The sequence below is a fragment of the Camellia sinensis genome, chromosome 1 (assembly GCF_055761805.1).
Source record: "Camellia sinensis isolate YWXY chromosome 1, ASM5576180v1, whole genome shotgun sequence".
Taxonomy (NCBI): Eukaryota; Viridiplantae; Streptophyta; class Magnoliopsida; order Ericales; family Theaceae; genus Camellia; species Camellia sinensis.
In genome coordinates, this window is record NC_138961.1 from 200,653,888 (window position 1) to 200,676,499 (window position 22,612).

Genomic DNA, 22,612 nt, shown 5'->3' on the forward strand with positions numbered 1-22,612 from the left:
GTGGGTGGTGAGTGGTGGCGGGGGGTGGTGGTGGCGGAAGATGGTGGTGGAAAATGGTGGCGGAGGGTGGCTAGTGTTAAGTGGTAAAAAAAAAAAAAATCGAAAATTCAAAATGGAAACACATTTTTTGAGTTTACATTTTTTGGCCAAATTTATAAACTGAGACCACTGATTTATAAATTAAAAATTTACCAAACAAGTTTTTATTTGAGTTTTTTAAATTTTTATAAATATAAACAGAAAACTGAAAACGTAAGTGTTACCAAACGGCACCTTATGTTTTTAAAAATAAATTATATTTTTTTAGTGACAAATGCAATAAATTAAACAAGTTATAATTATCGGATTGATTTAATTTTTTTATGGACGAAATATACAAAGTACCCAACAAATGAATAGTTCAAATTATTGAAATGGGCATGTGATAGGTCTCAAGGGTCTAAACTGCGCCCTCCAAATCAGAATCTGGACTGAAAATGATCCATTCTCATTAAAATATGGGTTATGTTTTGTTTTCGTTTCATATAAATCAATTTGATATACCCAACTGTTTTATTTGTACTTATATAATTACGAGGTCGTTTTTGCCCAAATTTTATCAACATTTATGAAAAATATATTCCTTTATAAAATTTGAAAGAAAGGAAGAGGAGGGACTATTTAAATACAATTTGAATAAATTAATATCAAATTAATGCAATTAAAATATTGATTATTGAAATAACACAAGAATATATTTTGAGAATCCCCAGTGTATTTAAGTCATACATAAAGTGGTATATTTGAATGAATTTTTAACATAATTTTATTTCATGGTTTACATATATGGTTGTGATTATTTTTGTTTCAATGAAATTATATAATGGGGGTGTTTGGCAACTTCCTCGTTTGGGAACATGTTAATTTAGTAATTTTTTGACTATTTGACTCAAATATGAGCTAAAAAAAACTAATATATTTGGGATGACTTTTTGACTTTTTACGAAAAAATGTGCAAAAAGTAGAGAGAAAAGAGAATTTTTGACTTTTTGGTATGTATTGTTGGCTTTTTGGCTGATTTAGTAACTTTTTGACTAAAAAAGATGGTTCCCAAACGAGGCGGTTTAAGTTATTTTTTAGTTAAAATTCACAAAAAGATAAAATAAGCTAAAATATCTAATAAGACAAAATGTCACATTAAATCCATAATTATTTCTTTTTTTTTTTCCACAAACATCACATCCAACTATAAAAAAATATAATCATCTTCTTAAACATAAAAATTTTAGCCTACTAAAATAGCCAAAAACTAAAACAACCTACTAAAATAGTAACTTCCCAAACACCCACAACATGTACATCATAAAAGAGACAATTACAATTTAGTGTAAGATTTTAAATTAATAATTAATTTTATAAATATTAATAATTAATTAATTAATTTTTTAATTTATAATTATTTTGTGAAAACATTACCTAACAATGTGTGTGTATATATATAGTAGGGTAAATTACATTAACACCCCATGAGATTTATGTTTATTACAGTTCCCCCTTCACCTTTTGAAAACTATATCTCCCCCTGAGGTTTAAAGTTTCATTACAAATTTTTCCTTCAGTAATTTAATTTTTTAAATACCAATTTTGCCCTCATTGAGTAAATTACATTCACACCCCTCACATTTTAGAAATTACAATCCCCTCCTCCCTAAGGTTTAAAGTAGCATTACCAATTGCCTCATCTGTTAGTATTAGTTGGAAAAAAAATTCATTGAAAAAAAAATTAATTGGAAAAAAAATTATTTGAAAAAAATATTTTGTTTGTAAAGTTTTTAAATTTGTATTTAAAAACCAACGTAAGCTCATTTTTTGAATTTACATTTTTTTCTCAAATTTACAAACTGAGACAACTATTTATAAATTAAAAAAATTATCAAACAACTTTTTATGACAATTTTTAAAATTTTTGTAAATATATATTGAAAACTGAAAACGAAATGGTTACCAAATAGGTTTGATGGTAAAAATATCGTAAAATTAACAAATAATTAAATAAGTTATCAACGTAAGAAATGACTTATCAAAAGATTCTTAGGTTATGTATGGTTTGATTTTGAGAATTTTTTTTAAAAATAATAATTATTAATTGGATTAAGAAATAAAAAATAAAAAGTAAAAATATTTTGTGTTTGGTGGTACACAGCCTAAGAATACTAATTCTTAGGCTATGTATGGCTTGATAATTAATTTTTATTTTTTATTTCTTATTTCTTAACTAAATTAATTTTTTATTTTAAAAAAAAAAGTTCTAAAAATCAAATCATACATAGTCTAAAAATCTTTTGATAAGTCATTTCTTACGTTGGTAACTTATTTAATTATTTGTTAATTTTACGACAATTTTACCATCAAGTCTGTTTGATAACCATTTCGTTTTTAATTTTCAATTTATATTTACAAAAATTTAAAAAACTGTCATAAAAATTTGTTTGATAATTTTTTTGGCTTATAAAAGGTTGTCTCAGATTGTAAATTTGAGAAAAAAACGAAAATTCAAAAAATGAGCTTACGTTGGTTTTTAAACAGAAATTTAAAAACTTTACTAATAAATCTTTTTTTTTAAATAATTTTTTTTTTCAATGAATTTTTTTTCCAACTAATACTAACCGAGGGGGCAATTGGTAATACTACTTTAAACCTTAAGAAGGGGATTGTAATTTCTAAAATGTGAGTGGTATCAACGTAATTTACCCAATGAGGACAAAATTGGTATTTAAAAAAATTAAATTTCTAAAAGGAGAATCTGTAATAAAATTTTAAACCTCAGAGGGAGATATAATTTCCTAAATATGAAGAAAGAACTGTAATAAATATAAACCTCAAAGGGTGTTAGTATAATTTACCCTATATATTAAGGTTAAGTTTGGCATACACAAAATAATCCATCTTTTTATCTTTTTATATTTTTTTCATCACATCATCTCTTTATTTTTCTATATATATTTTTATAAAAAGATAAAAAATATATTTATTTAGCTCATTCTAAACGACCCTAAATTTGACTGGGATACGAGACAATCTTAAATTGTCAGTTCGTATACACAATCTATCTAAACGGACAAGACAAGAACTACCTATACATGCAAAGTATACATTTATATATATATATGTAAAGTACACATTTATATATACATATACACGCATGCAATGCAAATAGGTTTAAAATGTTGGAGAATTTCGTTTTGGATAATTTTTGAGTGCGCAATACATATGTGGCATGTTTAATTGGGTGGATTAGAGTATGTGATTGAGATTATTAATTTATAAGTTCAATTATTCTATATTTATTTTAACATTTTGATTTAGGATTATTAATTCAATGGATAATTAATCTAACAAATTTGTAGAATTATTAGTAATGAGGTAGGGGTGAGATTATTAATCCAATAAATATTAATCCAATTAGATAGTGAATACTACACTAATTTAATAAGATTATTAATACTTCACTATTAATCTTTTGAATCAAACATGACCATGGTATATTATTATTGGTATCATAAATAAATAAATTATTATTATTATGGATAAATTGTAGGATATGTCGTACTTTTCTACTCATTTAGAGGTCATAAAAAATTATAAATCATTAAACACATGTAAAAAGATGATGGAGAATGTAGAGGATCCTGGAACATGAATTGGAGGTTAAAGAAACATTGTAGAGAGATTCAGAACTCAAATTAAAGATAATTTATTTCTATTTTTCTTGTCATTTATATTTCCTGTACTTAATTTTCCGCACTTTATTTTATGCACTTCGTTTTTTAAGCATAGGAATAGAGGTAAATTTTCTACACTTTATTTTATGCACTTCCTTTTTGAAGCATATGAGTAGAGATAAATTAATAGTTAGTTTGATTGTTCACTCAATCACCCCGATTGTTCACTCAATCATCTTTCTCCATCTCCCTCCTTCTTTTTTTAATTTTTCTTTTCTCTGCACTTGGCAATTTTGAAATCCTCTTCATTAAGGCAAAAGAATCATCAACACAATCGTTTGATAATTGACTTGAATTTAATCTGTAAGGATTTTTCAATCCTTGCTGACACGCTCGCATTTATAATATTTTCGTTGGTAGGAAAAATAAGCCAACAATCATTTATTTATATATTTTTGTGACTTAAGTTATATATTTTTGCAACTCTGTTTTGTAACTCGAATTTTCCGTGGCTCGAGAGGCCCGAAATCCCAAAACGACGTCATTTTGGAGGTTTTTTTTTTTTTTTTTTAATCTGTTTTGCCCCTTTTCTTCATAACTCAAAAGAAGAAGAAGAAGAAAGGAGAAGAAGAAGAAGAAGAAAAAAGAGGAAGAAACACACACACACATCTGGAGATCAAAAACACAAATCAAATCCCCCCCCACACACACATCTAGAAAATCAAACCACCCATACACAAACACAAATCAAACCCAAACACACACACACACACACACACACACACACACACAGCAGCTGCAGCAAAATCAAACCACCCACACACACACACACACAGAGCAGCAAACTAGCACGAGCTTCGTCGGCGGCAGCACCAACCTCGTCGGCACACACAAAAATCGGCTATATGGGTCGTCGTTCATCGTTTGTCATCGTCCTCTGTCGTCCTTCGTAGAGGCGATGAGGCGAGAGGGGCGAGAGGGATGATGCGAGAGTGAGAGGAGGCGACGGAGACAGAACCAACACGAGCCTCGTCCTCCCTTTCTCTCTCTTTCTTCCTCCTTCCCTCTATTGCGTTTCACAGATAAAAGAGGAAAAAAAAAATCGAAATCAAAACGACGTCGTTTTGATTTCGAGCCATTCGAGCCTGGGGAGTTTCGAGGTACAAGCTATTTTTCATATTTTTGTTAGAATTTACAACACGTTTTATGAGTTAACTTACTTGAATTTGTGTTAAGTTATGCGATTTTGTAAAGTGACTTGTGTATGTTTGTGAGAAGGAAAATATTAGAGGCTCCAAAATTTCTATCAAATATTTTACCAAATGTATCACAAGGATGTGGACCCCACACTTATGTGGGACCCACCCTATGTGAGACATTTAAGAGAAATTTTGGTATCCCTAGCATTACTCTTGTGAGAACTTACGCTAAATTATTATTTCTCAAATTTTTATGTGTTAACGTACATGAATTTGGGTTTAAGTTACACAATTTTGTGAGGTAACTTAGGTATGTTTTGTGAGAACTTACGCCAAGTTGTAATTTCTTAAATTTTTATAAGTTAACTTACATAAATTTATAATTAAATTGCGTAATTTTTTAAAATAATTTACGTACTTTTATAAAAATTTACACAAATTTACATACATCTTACTTATAATGTGCAACTTTAAGGATTGCACGCTCAAACATTTTCCGTTGGTTTAGGGTGTAATATTCAAGTTTGACATGATTGAAAAAAGATAAAAAGTCAAAAAGTCACTATCCTATTTAAGTCACATCATCTTATTTAAGTCACATCACCTCTCTAACACATCACTTCAAACCCAACCCAAACCCAACCCATATTTCATAAAAAGTCAAAAAGTGCACTTATTTAGTCTTCCCAAACTAAGTTTATTTTATCTCATAGGAATTACATCCACCTCCTATTTTCTATAACCCCGTTTGTTTTCTGATGTAAAATAAAAAGGATTCATAGTGAGAGGATTAATAGTGAGGGGATTGTTAGTGAAGGGATTAAATAAAATTGTATTTGTTTTGATGATAGTTGTTAGTGTAGACATTGTTAAATTATTTTCATATAAAATAATAAAACAAATAAATAAATATAAAAAATTAAAAATTAATATTTAAAAAAAATTCCCAATATATAAAAAACAAAAATAAATAAAAAAATTTCTAATCTCCTCACTATTTTTCTAATACCATTTTTACCTCTTCCATCTCAATTCCCCTTTTAACCTCCATCTATATCACCTCTTCCATCCTAATTCTCTCCCAAACTCTACAAACAAATACAATACTAAATAATTCTACCTCCATCTTAATCCCCTCTCATCTATTTAATCCCAAAATAAACGGGCTATGAAAGAATTTTTTTTCTTTTTTTTTCCTTTTAGGAGGATTGATCTCATATAGGTAATAATTGAGAACGGTCATGCTGGGGACCCAGTGGGGTGACCTCAGCACCCCACCTCCACGTAGGGGCGGTTAGAGAAGCCAAAGACCAAAAAAATAAAAAATAAAAACACACTAACCAAAAAATAGTGATGGTACTGGGAGTCACCCCACTGGGCCCAAGACATTTTTTTAATTGAGAAATAATAGTTTGATGAAGTCAAAAGCATTTAATGCACTTATAATATGTGATATTTTACTCTTCACTGTTCATCTTAGAACCATACATGTTATTAGAGGTGACATAGTCGACTCAAAACAATCAACCCGTTTATTTTCATTTCGGTATATTATTATTAATTTTATTTATTATATAAATTATAAATATTAAATTTTTTTAAATTATATCACATCATTAATTAATATACTAATTAATACATATAACATTATTCTTTTCATCTATTTTAAATCCATTTAAATTTGTTTAAATTCATAAAGGATTTTAAAAGAGTTGCTTTTAGTCAACTCCATTAAATAGGTATCACCATCCTCCACCACCCTGACAAGCAAGGATCCCCTCCTTGCCTCTCTTCCTTGATTTTCTATTTGATGGCCATTAGATTCACTTTTGGATCAAATTTAGATAATTCAAATCGTTCACATTTTAGAATTTGTCACGTATATCATATTTGTAAAAAATTAAATTGATCGAATATCAGAAGAACTAAAAATCAGTTATTAAAAAAATTTAATAAATAATTTTATTATTTAATAAAAGCTTTTAGTTCACGTGATTTTTGATATCTGATCGAGTTGATTTTTTACAGGTATGATATACACGATAAATTCTAAAATTTAAACGGTTCGGATTATCGAAATTAGACCCAAAAGTGAACCCAATAGCCCATCAAATAAGGAGTCAAGGAAGAAATTCGAGGAGGAGATCCTTGTTCCACCATGACACCCATCCCACCACCTATTTAAATGATGTTTATTGCTTTACACCTATTTAAATAGGGATCACCATCCTCCACCACCATGACACGCATCTCACTACCACCATTACCGTCGCCATTACCATCTCCTTCACCAACAGTGACAGTATTAAAATTTCTTCAAAATCATTGAAAAATAAGTAAATTAAAAAATCTAAACAATTTTTTGTAAGGTTGGGTATAGGGTTATCCAAACCGCACAACCCGCCTAATCCGAACCGATCTGCATACAAACAGACGGTTCCGCAGACACAATGTGGACAGATGTGGTTTGCAATATGACATGATTGCGAATTACAGACGGATTGCGGGTTTAACCAGCATTTGCAAGAACCCACTTGCACTTAAATTTTTTTTATTTTAAATCTAGATCGTTATTATTTTATTATTGCATTTTGAATGAATGTAAAAGTTATTGAAGAATTACTTTTAAGTAAGTTTAGAATTTTGAATAATTTTATTTTAATTGTATTGTTGAGTACTAGATAGTGATTGATTATTTAGTTTAAAATTTTGAAAGATGTACTTGTATGAGTTCATGATTTGATTTAGAAGTTTAAAATTTTGAATGATTTGTTTGTGTTAAGAATTGATTTTGTTGTGTTTTTAATTTTATAAATTTTAATTCACTAATTATTAATGTTGGAGCATTTTAGAAAATGAAGGGAAAAATGACCCAAAATAAATATTTACAAAAACGGAAAAAAAGGCTCTAAAATAAATTTTTAAAGAAAAAATTCAATTAGTAAACTGCCCGCAACCGTCTGCACATTCACGAATCCTATCTACACAAACTGCAACCCACATTGCGAGCGGTTGCGGGTTGAATTTTTTCCAAACCGCATACATACGGGTGGATCCAAATCGATCTATAAACCGTCTAAACTGAATCGCGACTATCCCTAATTTTTTGTGATGTTTGGGGTAGTAAAATTAGATAAATATTTTTTTTTCGATTGATGAAAAAGGATAGAATTATTAACTCAAAATAAATAAATACAACGAGATAACAAGAATTGAGGAAAAGTGTCTCTACCAAAACTACGTGGCACAAAAATTATGTAAAGCTTCGTTTGAGAAGTGGGTTGGTTTTTTGATTTTTTTGGTTATTTTGGCCTGGGGCTAAAAAGCCTGATTTGGAAAGGATTTTTGAATTTTTTAGTTTTTTTGATTTTTTTGTGAGAGAAAGAATGTAATAATTATGGGTTGGATGTGATATTTTGTCTTATTAAGTTAAAAAAACCTATTTTGTTTTTTGTGGCTATTTTAACCAAAAAAGCCTCTAAACCAACTTCCCAAACGGAGCTTAAGTATGTTTCGTTTGGAGTGTGAGTTTGCTTTTTGATTATTTTAGTTTAGGACTAAAAAGTCTCTTCTGGGTTAAACTTTTTGATTTTTTGATTTTTGTAAGAAAAAATAAAATAATTATGATTTAGATGAGACATTTTGTCTTATCAATTTTTTAATTTATTTTATTTTTTTTATAACTATTTTAACGCTCAATCTCATATTAGCTTATGTCAAACGACGCATACCTACATTCTAATAATATATGGCAAGTAAGAAATTTTCATCATTTTTTTTCTATCTCTTATATTTCAGATAAAATGATTATGTGTCCGTTTTTATTATAAGGTAGACGTACAATCATGTGATAAATATAACCTACTAGATAACTTTTCGGCCATTTCGAAGGGGTTGATATCAAATGGGTATACAATTTAAAAATGACATTTTAATGAAATGAACAAGCATTTAATTGGCTTGAAACAATGGGAGGGCTGGCGTTTTCATCTTCTTGTTCAAGTTTTGCCGCTGGTTTGGGAAGTTGGGCGGAGGTGGGTTGAAAAATAATGACAAAAATATAAAATATGTTTTTTAATTTCAGATTAAAAATATTATATTTAAATTATAATTATTTTATTTTCTTTTTACAAAAATTTTAAAAATCAAATAATTTATCTTAAACGAAACATTTTAGCCTCAAATTAAAATAGTCAAAAAATTAAAAAGCCAACCCACATCCCCAATGTGATAGACACACCTTCAATAAGTAAAAAAATATTAGGATAAATTACAAACACACTCTCTAAGATTTATTTAAACTACAAATTACCCATGTGGTTCTAGAAATTACATTATGCCCTCTAAATTTTTTAATTTCATAACAAAACAGGTCATTTTATTAATAAATCATCAAGTTAATTAACAGTTTTTAATAATGTTAAAATTTTATTTCAAATAATAATTCAGATAATTTTATTATCGTATAGGTGAATAGTTAGAAATTTAAAATTTTCAATTAATTCTGTTAAGTAAAAAATTCTGGCAATGAAGTATTTGTAATTTTTCAAACCACAAGGGGCAATTCATATTTTAAATAAACCTCAATGGTTGTATTTGTAATTTACCCATAAATTATGTTGTGCTATAAAACATGTCTACTTAGCACTAGTTTGGCATTGGGGTTAAAATAGTCACAAAAAGATAAAATAGGCTTTTTAGTCCCAAATTAAAAAAAAATCACATCTAAACAATAATTATTTCATTTTTTTTCTCACAAAAGTCAAAAAAATCAAAAACCTATCCAAAACGAGACTTTTTAGCACTAGGTTAATAGCTAAAAAATTAAAAAATCAACCAACATCCCAAACAAAGCCTAAGGCTATTTTGTGAGAGAAATGAATGTGATGCTATTTTTTTTATAGAAAAATTACAAAAGAAAAACTCTAAAATTTGACATTTGTAAAAAAGTAAACATTGAATTTTTTATTTTATCAATTTAAATCTTAATCTTTTGATTTATTTTTAATTTAAACCATCAATCTATTTTTATTAAGTAAAACCGATGAAAAAATAATATTTTAGTCATTAAATTAATATAGATTCACATAAAATTTTTAAATATCATTTTTTTTATTGAGTAAGTGACTAAAATAATATTTTTTTCGTTGACTAATTTAACAAAAATAGACAAATGGTTTATGGGTTTGGAGTGTCCTAAATAAGTGTATTTTTTTTATCTTTTTAGACTAAAAAGTTGAAGAAAAAAATATAGATGTTTGGGTTAACTTTTTTGACTTTTTATAAAAAAAAATATGTATTAAAAAATTATATAAATTAGTATGTAGGGGAAAATTAGGATTGAGAGTTGTGCAGCCGTAACTTTTGACTTTTGGTGAATAGTGATAACTTTTTAACTTTTTGAGTAACTTTTTGACTTTTTAATTTTTTTTCAACTTGCCAAACTTGACCTAATAAAAATTTTAGAATTTAAGTTGATAAAATTAAAAACTTAAGGCTTATTTTGCCACAAGAAATCCTGAGTTTTTTTTTTAATTCTCAATTTCCACACTTTGTCTTTGGTTTAATTATTTATTATTAATTATGTAGTGTGTGTATTAAGAAATGTCATTGGTGTAGGTTATTAGCATGTAAAAATCAAATGGTTACTTAAGGGTTGGTTTGACATATTTAAAAAAAGTTAAAAAATCACAAAGTCATTATCTTATTTAAGTCATATCATCTTATTTAAGTCACATCACATCTCTCACACATTAATTGAAACCCAACTCATATTTTATAAAAGTCAAAAATATACTTATTTAAATCATCCTAAACAACTCGTTCACTTTTGTTGAAACTAATATATCCCAAAATGTTAATACATACATGTTCAGCTTGCTTGGTTGACAGGTCAAACACGTTCTTAAAAGTCAAGACGTCATATTAAGGCTCCGTTTGGCAAGAGTTAAACGGGATTTTTTTGACTATTTTAATCACAAAAAATAAAATAGGCTATTTTAGTCACAAAAAATAAAATATCACATCCAATCCATAATCATTACATTCTTCTCTCACAAAAAAAGCCAAAAAAGTCAAAAAGTCAAAAAACCTTTCCCAAACCAAACTTTTTAGCCCAGGCTAGAATAGCTAAAAAAGCCAAAAAGCTAAAAAGCCAACCCACTTCCCAAACGGAGGCTAAAGAATGCAACACAACACCAAGGTCCCAAAAAAAAATAAAAAATAAAAAATAATAAGGTCATGTTTATTTAACTTTTATGGGTTATGAGATTAAATTGGTAATTTTCAGTCTCACAAAAAGCATGTTTGGTTGAAAAGAATATCATACGACCTAGATTCTATGAATAATATTTCCATGGGAAGGTGGAATTGCTAATTCAATCCCATAAAATTAGAGATACATTTTTTTTATTATATAATGAGTAATTTATGAAATAGGTGAGAGCCAAAATGGCAATAATGCTTTTGAGAAGATGTGTATAGGCTTTTTGGCTTGTTTTAGAAGATGATTTTTTTTTTTATTTTTTAAGAGAATTAGTAAACAGTAGGATAGAAAAAAAAAATTACACAAATATGATGGCTGCAAATCATCTTATGATGGTATAATTCAAATTTTGTGAGTGTGCGCAAGTGTGACTTGCACTCCCTATTGATGTGTGATGTGTGACAAAATGATAAATTGACTTTTTCATTTGTTTCAATAAAAGACGGTTTCATTTGGCAGAGACGTAGAGGCCAATTTATTGGCTGAAAAAAAAAAAAAAAAAAAATCTAAGTTATTAATTTGGCAAATAAATTTTCATAAAAAAATCCACTTTAATCCCTCAAAAAAATTATCAAAAACAAAAAATAAACAGAAAAACTAAAATATACCAAATAAATTAATTCTTTTATATTAATTTTAGTAGGCTTAGTTTTTTTTTTTTTTTGGGTCATAGGAGAAGATGTTAGTTATTAATAAGTTAGATTAGAACAAAAAGACCGTAATAGTCCTATTAACTTGAATATTGAACTTTTGATTTTTACTTTGTTAATAAATTGACTTTTTAGCTCACTCTAACATTAGCCTATAAGGTAAAATAAAAAGACTTATAAACCTAGTCTAAAGAAAGGGGATCTCTCGGTAAGCACCTTGGTTATTGTTAATGTATATATAGTATAGATTCTTACATATATTAGGTATTAATTTCCTAAATATATTAGGTATTACCATAATTAAGTCTCTTATAAGATACTCTTTCTCAGCCTATATATACATGCCTTCTATTGTATAGGATATTCATTCAATACAATATATATATATATACATATATATTTTTCTCTCTCTCTACTATTCTAACATGGTATCAGAACTATAGGTTAAGCTCTTGGTATTTTTCGCCTTATTGGCGAGCAGCAGCTTCGCCTTGGCCGTCCGTCGGACCGCAACCTATTCCGCTATCATGTTTTCCTTTCAGTATCCCTTCGTAGTGATCTATTCCCCTATCCGTTGGTTTATTCCTACTTTAAATATCTCTATCATATATATATATATATATGTGTGTGTGTGTGTGTGTGTATATTTTATATCATTGTGAACATGGTTATATACCATGCAAATCACCTAGCCACCTCCTTTGGCACACAATGCTAGTCGCACTCTCTGGCGCACAACACAAGTTGCCCTTATCTGGCGCACAATCCAAGCCGCTTCTTCTGGCGCACCACCAAACTGGCCTCCTAGCGCACCATCCAAGCTGCCTCTTGGTGCACTAAGTCATCTGCTGCCATCATCGTTTAACACCGCGTCATAAGTTATGTGTGTGCCACGTTTCCTGGTTCAACATCTAGTCTCTACAATGGTCCGGCATGACCCCATAAACTATCCTGACATTGATTCTGGTTAACTCCTACATCGGTTTGGCATGATCTCTTTAAACTGTCCCAGCATTAGTTCCAGCCAATTCCTACAATGGTCCGACATGACCATAAACTATCCTGGCATTAGTTCCAGCGAGTTTCTTTAACGGTTCGGCATGATCATAAATTGTCTCTTGTCTCGGCATTAGTTCTAGTCAGTTTCTTCAACAGTCCGCCATGACCATAAACTGTCTCCTGTCCTAGGATTAGTTTAAGCTAGTTCCTACAATGGTCTGACAAGACCATAAATTGTCTCCCAGCATTAGTTCCGGACTCTGATCTATTTCAAGAGCCCTTGCGCTCCCGTTCGGATTTTGCAATCTATTTGCCTTTTATTTTATTTAGTTTTATTTCATATTTTAGTTTCTCTCTCCAAACTTAAGATGTTTATCCTCATTGAGTTTGAGAGGGAATGTTAATATATATATGTATATATTCTTACATATATTAGGTATTGATTTTCTAGATATATTTGGTATTGTCATAATTAGGTCTCTTATAGGATACTCTTTCTCATAATTAGATTTATAATAGGATACTCTTTCTCAGCCTATATATACATGCATTCTATTGTATAGGACATTCATTCAATACAATACATATTATTCTCTCTCTCTCTCTCTCTCTCTCTCTCTCTCTCTATACTATTCTACCAGTTATGATTCATAAATGAAATTACACATTTTATGATAATATTGTCTATTTTTGTGATAATGATACATCTTTTTTTATTCAAACATATTTTAATTACAAAATGTATATCACAAAAATAAGTAACAAGGAATGAAGTGAACCAAAGGGTTTTTTCTAAGGGTAAACTATTAATAGGTTCTAATAGTTAGAATTAATTCTCATAAAATTCTATAAAAAATAAGTTCTAATAAAATCATTGCTAAAAATTGATAATAAGTTACTTTTTTTGTCACGATTTTTATAAATTGTTGCTAAAACTAACAATTCGTGACTTTTTTTGCGACAATTTTCAAACTGTTGTTAAAAGTTAAAAATTAGTGACATTTTTTTTGTGATGATTTCTTTTAAAACTTACAATTAGTAACATTTTTTGTGAATTTTTTTTTAAACTATCGATAAAAATTAACAATTACTGATATTTTTTAATAGTATTTAATAAAAAACGTCATTAATTTTCATAGAATATATTAGATAATAAATTTACTTATTAAAACGTATGCACAAGTCCCCATCTCTTAAAGGAAGAAAAACCTAGAAGATATCAAATATGTCTCCACGCAACAAACTTTTATCCAAATCCAACACCATTTTATTGTTGTGATTAGTGTCTAGCAAAAAAATATTTTTTTTTTTCGTTCTGATTATTCTGATGTAAAGTTAGATGTAGCATCTTGTTGATGAGTTGGTTCTAATCATAATTGGACAGCTGATTTATGTATGTCCCGTGTAGATAATAGGAGAGAAGACCCTCTTTGGTAGAATTTTTAAAGTTTAATTCTATCTCTTAGTTCAAGTTGTTTGGTTACAGTTTTAAAAAATTAATTTCACACTCACTTTTTAAAATATTCACTTTTCAATATCATATGTCACATCACTCAATTCAAACTCTTTTTAAAATTCATAACTAAACAAATTTTTCAAACTCAAATTATAATTTCAAAACTCACACACTCAAAATACACTTCTATTCTCAAATCATAATTCTAAAACTCTACTATATGCATTCTCTTCATCATTTCTTAAGTATATTTGACAATTGACTAATATAATCAAAAAATTAAAAAATAAAAAAGTCATACAAAAAAGTATAAAAGTTTTCTTTCTATTCTCTTCATATTTTATTCATTTTTTCATTAAAAAGTTAAAAATTCACTCTTATCTTGATTCTTAATTTTTTTTTTCTTTCCTCTCTCCCTCTCTTCACGTGATGACAGGGATGCAATGGTGTATGTATTATATTATTGTACCAAAATCGTCAACCATGCCATCTTCAAACATTTTTCATCACCTATTTTTCGCTTTCACTATTTTGAAATTTAACTTCTGTTTGATATTAACTTCATTTGGCTCTTTTATTGCAAAATGGCTGAACTTGGAGGAGTAGAGAAAACAATATATAAGCAACTATGCAAATTTTCAATTTTGAATATAAAAAAATTACTCACAACAAACTGTCCAGCATAATTTTTGAGTAAATTCTTTGAAATGGACTTTGGTAGAGAACACGCATACTTTACTTAGTTATCATAACTGTGTGAGTGAATTTTCGATCACACTGCCAACTCAGTATTCAGCTGGAGAGCACTGGCAGAATAGATAACACCTGGCAGAATAGATAACACCTGGCTGACCTGTAACAGAAAGAAAAGATTACGACGGTGGTTCGTCCACCCGGGGACACTCCGACGATCAAGTCAGTATATCTCTCAAAGATAATCAATAGTGCTAAACTCACTGTTCAGAATATAAATTGTGTATGAGTTGTCAAGCATAATACATCAACCGTCTTAACCACGCGTTTTTCCCTTATTGGATCGTACTCTGTATGCGTTTGTAAGTCATCTTGTGCCTGCGTGCGCCATTTGACGCATAAATCATTTTAGGCACATTAATTGCTTTTTTTTCGCCTCTGTTTCAAGTTTTAACAAAACTTTTTCTCCTTCTGTCTCTTCACTTTACATCATTTCTGAAGCTCTCTGTCTCTAGTTTTTTTTCTTTCCAAATCTTCCATTGTTCAAGCTTCCAAAGCCCTGCAACTTGCTCCGTCCACCTCTTGCGGCGAGGTTCTTACTAATCTTTTCTGTAGCTGCCGTTCGTTAGACTTCGGCAAACTCAACACTGGCTTCTTTTCTTTGGTGAGTTTACTGTTTCTCCTAATTTCAGTTCTTGATGCTTTCCATTACTCATTGCCATTACTGATTTGTTCAAACATTCGATTTGCGAATCATATATCTGAACGTGTTTATTTCACGACTTTGCCCTTGCCTATGCCTTGAATACACGTACTGCTCACAATTTTCTTGCATTCTTGCCACTGTTCTTGGCCTTATATCCTTTGTACTTACTTTGTTCTTGATAGTCCATCTTTGTTCTTGATTCTGATGCGCATTCTTGCTTTTCTGTTTTCCAAATTCGTGCCTTCAATCTTCGTTTCCATAGATTTAGGTTTGGGATTTGTTTGTAGAACCTACAATTTCTTAGGAAAAACCAAAACGATCCCCACAATTTCTTACCCCACAAATTTTTAGATTTTTGCCGAGGTCCCAACAACCCTTTTAAAACACCTTCTTTCTGAAACCCAGTTTCTTCTAGTTAAGTCGATATCATGGGTATGTGGAAACATAGGGTAGACACCCCGACCAAGTTAGATCACTTTAGGCGTGAGTTTGACATCCCTGCCGACGTCCATCTGAGGTTGGCTGGGGAGGATGACTCTATCATGCCCACAGCCGATTCCATGCCCCTCCCTGTTGTAGCTTTCATCGAGTACGGACTTTGGCTCCCACTTAATATCCTTTTTCGTGAGATCATTCACTATTATAAGTTAGACCCAATGTAGCTTGCCATCAACTCCTACCGAGTCATCAATGGCATACTAGCCTTAGCCAAACAAGAAAATGTTAGGATTACCTTAGCCGATATTCAATATTGCTACACCATGTGTGGCCTTAAAAAAGATACAGGCTATGTTTACTACCTTAAGCCAAGGTCCACAGAAAGCAAAATTGTTGTCGGCCGCCCTGACTCCAACAAGGGAGCTGGGGATAACTATTTCATTACCTCGGGAAACTGGGAGTTTGCTCCAGACGAGGACCTTCATCTCTACCCTCTTCCTCGATCAGTTTTTGTAGAGGGCAATGGTAAGAGCCCTGTGTTCATACTAACTTGTTTTTAAAGTCTTCAATACTTTGTTCGCTCTAATGTCTGTTTTTCTTGCAGCTCTTCCTAAGCCACCAAAGGGCTTCCGCCAGTCTTTCTTTCCCAGTAAAGACTTGAAGAAGTTACTGGATCTGCAAGTTCATAAACGGAAAGCCCCTCTTCTACTCAATTTCATTCCTACCTACAAGTCAGCTCTTCCCGATGTCCCCAAGAAGAAGAAGAAAAGCCTTTCTTCGCTTTCCGCTATAACTCCTCAAGTTGCCTCCACATCTCGGCCAAATCAACGATCAACTTCTGCCAGCAGATCAGCCATCAACTTCGGCTCCATATCTAATCCCAATATCCCAGCGCCGTTGACAACGCCGAACAATTTTTGCTGTTGAAATGAGCCACCAAAAAGTAGTTGCCAAAGACCTCTTAGCCAGTATCCCTACCGACATTGACGTTCAGCCAGCACAAACCCAGCCTCAGCAAAGGCAAAAGCAAAAAAGAATTAAGAAGGCCCAGCTAAAGGCAAAGGTGACTCAGGTTGATACTGAGGATACCTTGCCAATCTCCAAATTGGCTGAGAGCGATAAGTCCCATTCTGTCGTCGAGAAGAGGCCTGCCGAGGGTCAACCATCTGAGTCTACCCAATCAAAGAGGTTGAGGTCATCTGCTATATCCACCTTGGGTTCTTTGAAGCACGATGCCCCCTAGGCCCCCCAAATCACACTGGAGGATAAGCTAGTTAGGGCTAGCGATAGTGCCGACAATATTAACGTCGTCGTCGCCCTCAGTACCGCTCTGCTCCTTCCCGGCGATCTCGACCGAAAAGCCGAGATGAGTGAATATGAGAACTATGCTCTGATGCTCCAGTACTCTGTGTAGGCAAGTCTTTTTATTGGGTGATTTTTCTTTCTTTCTTTTCATTTCATACTTATAACATTTTCTAATAACTTTTGTTTACTTTCAGGCCATCCAGCATGCTCATTCTTTCTCAGTGCAAGCCTTTGAGAATCGGAAGAAACTGGCTGCCAAGAAGAGGGAGGCTGCTAGTCTGTAAAAGACTAATAAAAGCTTGTAATCCAAGATGAAGCCCTTGGAGGATCAAGCCGAGGCTGCTATCAAAGCTCAAAATGATGCCGAAGAAAAAGCGGATTCCGCTGAGGCTATCAAGAAGGTTCTTGAAGCCGAAAAGAGAGAGGCCGAGGAAAAGACGGCCCAAGCCCAAAAAGAACTACAAGAAGCCTTGGCCACGAAGGACGCCGAACTCAAGGCAGCCGATAAGAAGGGCTACAATGAGGGGGTGACCGATGTCACGGCTGACTATGAAAAGCAAGTGAAGCAGACATGTAACAAAGGTTTCACTCTCGGTTGGATGTCTCTTCTAAAAAAGCTGGAAGTCCTCGAGGACTCGCCCCTCAGGAACGCCGACGTCATTGCTCTTCCATTTCCTCCAATTCCAACTCAATCCGACGACGAATCTGAGTCCGAGGAGGAGACCTTGGTGAGGAAATCAAAGGAGGCTGCTGGGACCAAGTCCCCTTCTCTGAATGAGCAAGTCTTGGACTTGACTCAAGATGAGGAGGGTGAGGAAGTCCCCAAGGATGCCACTCCTGAGAAGGCGTCATCGGACGTGCCCCTTGCCGACAAGAGCCTCGATCTAACCCTTCAAGAAATTGACGCCGAACTTGCAGCTGAGAAGGCTACCGAGATGTCTTTTCAGCAGTCTTCCGGAGTCCAAACCTAGCCTGCTAATGATGCTGAAGAATCTTAATTTTATGTTTTTCTCTCTCTTCTGTGCTCTGTACTTTTGTCTTTCTTTTGAAACAGTGTAAGCTCTTTATATGGCCGAAACGCCTTCTTATAAATACAACTTCTTTGTTTTGAACGTTTGTATGTTTGCCTTCTCTTTACTACTCTTGTATGATTCCATACTTAGAATATTTTGCATATCTTTAATATACACTTCAATCTTGTGCAACCTTCTCGGGATGACACACCTCGGTTATACAAACTAATGATTTAAATCGGCAAGTACCCAAGTATCTTTCTTGGTACAACCTTGGTTTCACTCGTAAATTTTTTCATAAAATTTCAACAAGTGTTTAACCTTGGTTTAACTTCAACTTGTAAACTTTTTTTTAAGTTTCAATAAGTGTTAATCATAATTTCGGTTTAACTTTAACTTGTAAACTTTTCTCAAGTTTCAACAAGTGTTAATCTCGGTTTAACTTCAACTTGTAAACTTTTCTCGAGTTTCAACAAGTGTTAAACATGATCTCGGTTTAACTTCAACTTATAAACTTTTTAAGTTTCAACAAGTGTTAAACATAATCTCGGTTTAACTTCAACTTGTAAACTTTTTCAGTTTCAATAAGTGTTAAACATAATCTCGGTTTAACTTCAACTTGTAAACTTTTCTCAAGTTTCAACAAGTGTTAAACATGATCTCGGTTTAACTTCAACTTGTAAAATTTTTAAGTTTCAACAAGTGTTAAACATAATCTCGGTTTAACTTCAACTTGTAAACTTTTCTCAAGTTTCAATAAGTGTTAGAACCGCTTCCCAACTCGCTGCCCCCTAATGTGAACTTAAGTTCCACTTGAGTTCTCATTACGCATGTATTCTAGAAACATCAGCAAGTATCTTATCAGTCATAAATGTAGAAGAATTCTGCTAAAATTTTATTCATTACGTCGGCAAAAAACAAGGAAAATCTAATGATAGAAAAATTTCAGATTACAAGTATTCCAAGGTCTCGGCAACTCTTTACTCTCATTATCTTCAAGCCAATATGCCCCATTGCCCAATATCGAAGTGATTTTGTAGGATCCTTCCTAATTTGGGCCAAGCTTGCCCTCCCTGGGATCCTTCTTGTTGCCGATGACTTTTCTCAAGACTAGGTCGCCGACTTGGAACTCCTTTTGTTTAACCCTTTTATTGTAAGCCCTGGCAAGCTGCTGTTGGTATGTTGCTAGCTGAATTGCAGCTCTCTTCCTTCTTTCTTCCAGTAGATCCAGGTCTCGGGCTAAGAGGACATCATTAGTCCCGGTCTTTACTCCCTGGGTTCTGGTCCTTGGTATGCTGACCTCTAGTGGAATGACAGCTTCTGTGCCATAGGCCATGGCAAAGGGGGATTCCCCTGTTGATCTTCTCGGCGTAGTCCGATATGCCCAAAGTACACTTGCAGTTCATCCACCCATTTTTCCTTTGCTGCTTGCAACCTCTTCTTAATCCCATCCAAGATGATTTTGTTGGATGTTTCTGCTTGTCCGTTGCTCTGAGGAAAACTCGGGGTAGAAAAGTAATTCTTGATTTTGAACATTGTATAGAAGCTAGCTTACTGTCAAATTGTGTTCCATTGTCAGCAACTATTGCTTTCAAAATCCCAAATCTGATGATGATGTTCCTCCATATGAAGTTTTTCACTTTCACATCTCGGATCTTGGCTAGGGGCTCAGCTTCTATCCACTTGGTGAAGTAATCTGTTGTTACCAGCAGGTACTTCCTTTGTCCAGTTGCTTGGGGCAATTGCCCAACGAGATCCATGCCCCATTGGGCAAACAGCCAAGGACTAGATATTGGGTTCAGGTCTGCTTCTGGTTGGTGTATTAGAGGTGCAAACCTTTGGCATTTTTCACACTTTTTCACACAGGTTTCTGCATCTCTCTACATGTAGGGCCACCAATACCCATGCGTAATGGCCCTATGGGCAAGTGATCTGCCCCCAGCGTGGCTTCCACTAACTTCTTCATGTATTTCATATAAAAAATCTTCAACTTGTGAGGGATGTACACACCTTGAAAGGGGTCCAGTGAAGGATCTTTTGTAAAGATGTCCTTCTGCTGTCAGACTGAATCTTGCCGACTTCAATCTGATCTTGTATGCCTCCTTGTGGTTATCTGGAGGCTTTCCTTCTTTGAGAAATGCAATAATTGCATCAATCCAGCTTGGTCCCATGTCCACACACATTGTTTCACGCTCTGTGGTTAGTGGTTCTATGCTCGGGCCCGACAAGTAGTCGACCATTATCATCCTTGCTTTTCCAAGTTGTATTGTACTAGCCAGGTTGGCCAGTGCATTAGTGTGACTGTTATCATCTCGGCTAACCTGATGTAGTGGGCAATTCTGAAACAAGGCCACCAACCTGTTGACCTTTTTGGCGTAGGCCGACATCCTTTCATCACGGGCTGCAAACTCGCCCGTTGTCTGGTTGACTATGAGCTAGGAGCCGCAGAAGACTATTACTTCATCTGCTTCAGCTGCTACTGCTAGCTTCAGTCCTACAATCAATGCTTCATACTCTGCTTCATTGTTTGAGGCCTTGAATCCCAAACGAATGGACTGTTTCACTATCTGTCCATCTGGAGATATCAATACTACTACTGCCCTTCCTCCTTGTCGGTTTGAGCTCCCATCGACAAACAGTCGAAAGGAGCTGCCGATGTAAATGTTGCAGGGTCTGAGTTTTTCCTTTTTCCTTTGTTCTGTTGCATTCGGCTGGGCTTCTCCTTCTTTGTTTGGACATCGTTCACCTCGGCTCAACGGAGCTCGATGTACGAAGGATTCTAGTGTGAACTTGGCCACGAAGTCGGCTAAAACTTGGCCTTTGATTGCTGTTTTGGGTTTGTACTCTAAGTCATACTGTCCCAAGGCCACTGCCCATCTGGTTATTCTTCCTGTCAGGTCTCCTTGTTGCAGCAAGGACTTCAATGGGTGTTCAGTTAGCACCACAATTTTATGGGCCTGGAAGTAATGGTTCAGTTTCTTTGAAGCCATTACTAAAGCCAGTGCCAATTTCTCTAAGGGTAGATACCTTGTTTCTGCATCGGCCAGGGTTTTGCTTACATAGTAAACAACCCTTTGCTCCCCTTTTTTCTTCTCGGATTACCACTGCGCTTACTGCGTGTTCTGAGACTACAAAGTACAAAACCAACTCCTCCCCAGGTTCTGGATTTGAAAGAACTAGAGCTGTGGTCAAATACTTCTTCAAGTCGGCTAGGACGACCTCGCATTCTTCTGTCCATAAAAAATCTGTGGCTTTCTTCACTAAGTTGACGAAAGGTTTGCACTCGTCTAAGCTTCTGCTTATGAACCTATTCAGGGCTGCGGCCCTTCCAGTCAACATTTGTACATGTTTTGCCGACGTTGGGCTCTTCAATTCCATGATGGCCTTAATCTGATCTAGGCTGGCCTCAATGCCCCTTTTAGTCACCAGGTATCCCAAAAACTTACCAGATCCCACTCCAAATGCACACTTCGCTGTATTGAGTCGGAGCCGATATGTTTTAAGGATGTCAAAGATTGCTTTCAGGTCAGCCAGATGACCTTTAGGTTCCTTGGTCTTCACGACCATGTCATCGATTTAAACTTCCACCGTTCCGCCAATTAGGTGTTTGAACATCTTGGTTACCAGTCTTTGGTAAGTTACTCCTGCGTTTTTCAACCCAAAAGGCATCACTCTGTAGCAGTACAGACCTTTTGGGGTGATAAACGCAGTCTTCTCCTCATCTGGGGGATGCATGGCTATCTGATGGTATCCCCTGTAGGCATCCAGGAAGTTCATCATTCCATGCCCTAAAGTGGCGTCTACCAGCTGGTCAATCTTGGGTAGAGGAAAACTGTCTTTGGGACAGGCCTTGTTCAGGCTGGTAAAGTCCACGCAGACCCTCCATTTACCATTCTTTTTCTTCACCACCACTTTGTTTGATAGCCATGTCGAGTAATTTACCTTTCGAATGGCCTTGGCCTCCAGAAGTCTGTCTACTTCCTTTTCCATTGCTTCAACGTGTATCAACGTCGGTCTTCTTGCTCGTTGGGTTACGGGTTTTGCCAACCTATCAACATTCAGTTTATGGCAAGTGACCTTGGGGTCAATGCTAGACATTTTGTAAGGCGTCCAAGCAAACACCTCAATATTTGCTCTCAAAAAAGCGTCCAACTCTTTTTCCTCTTCTTCAGCTAAGCCCGAGCTGA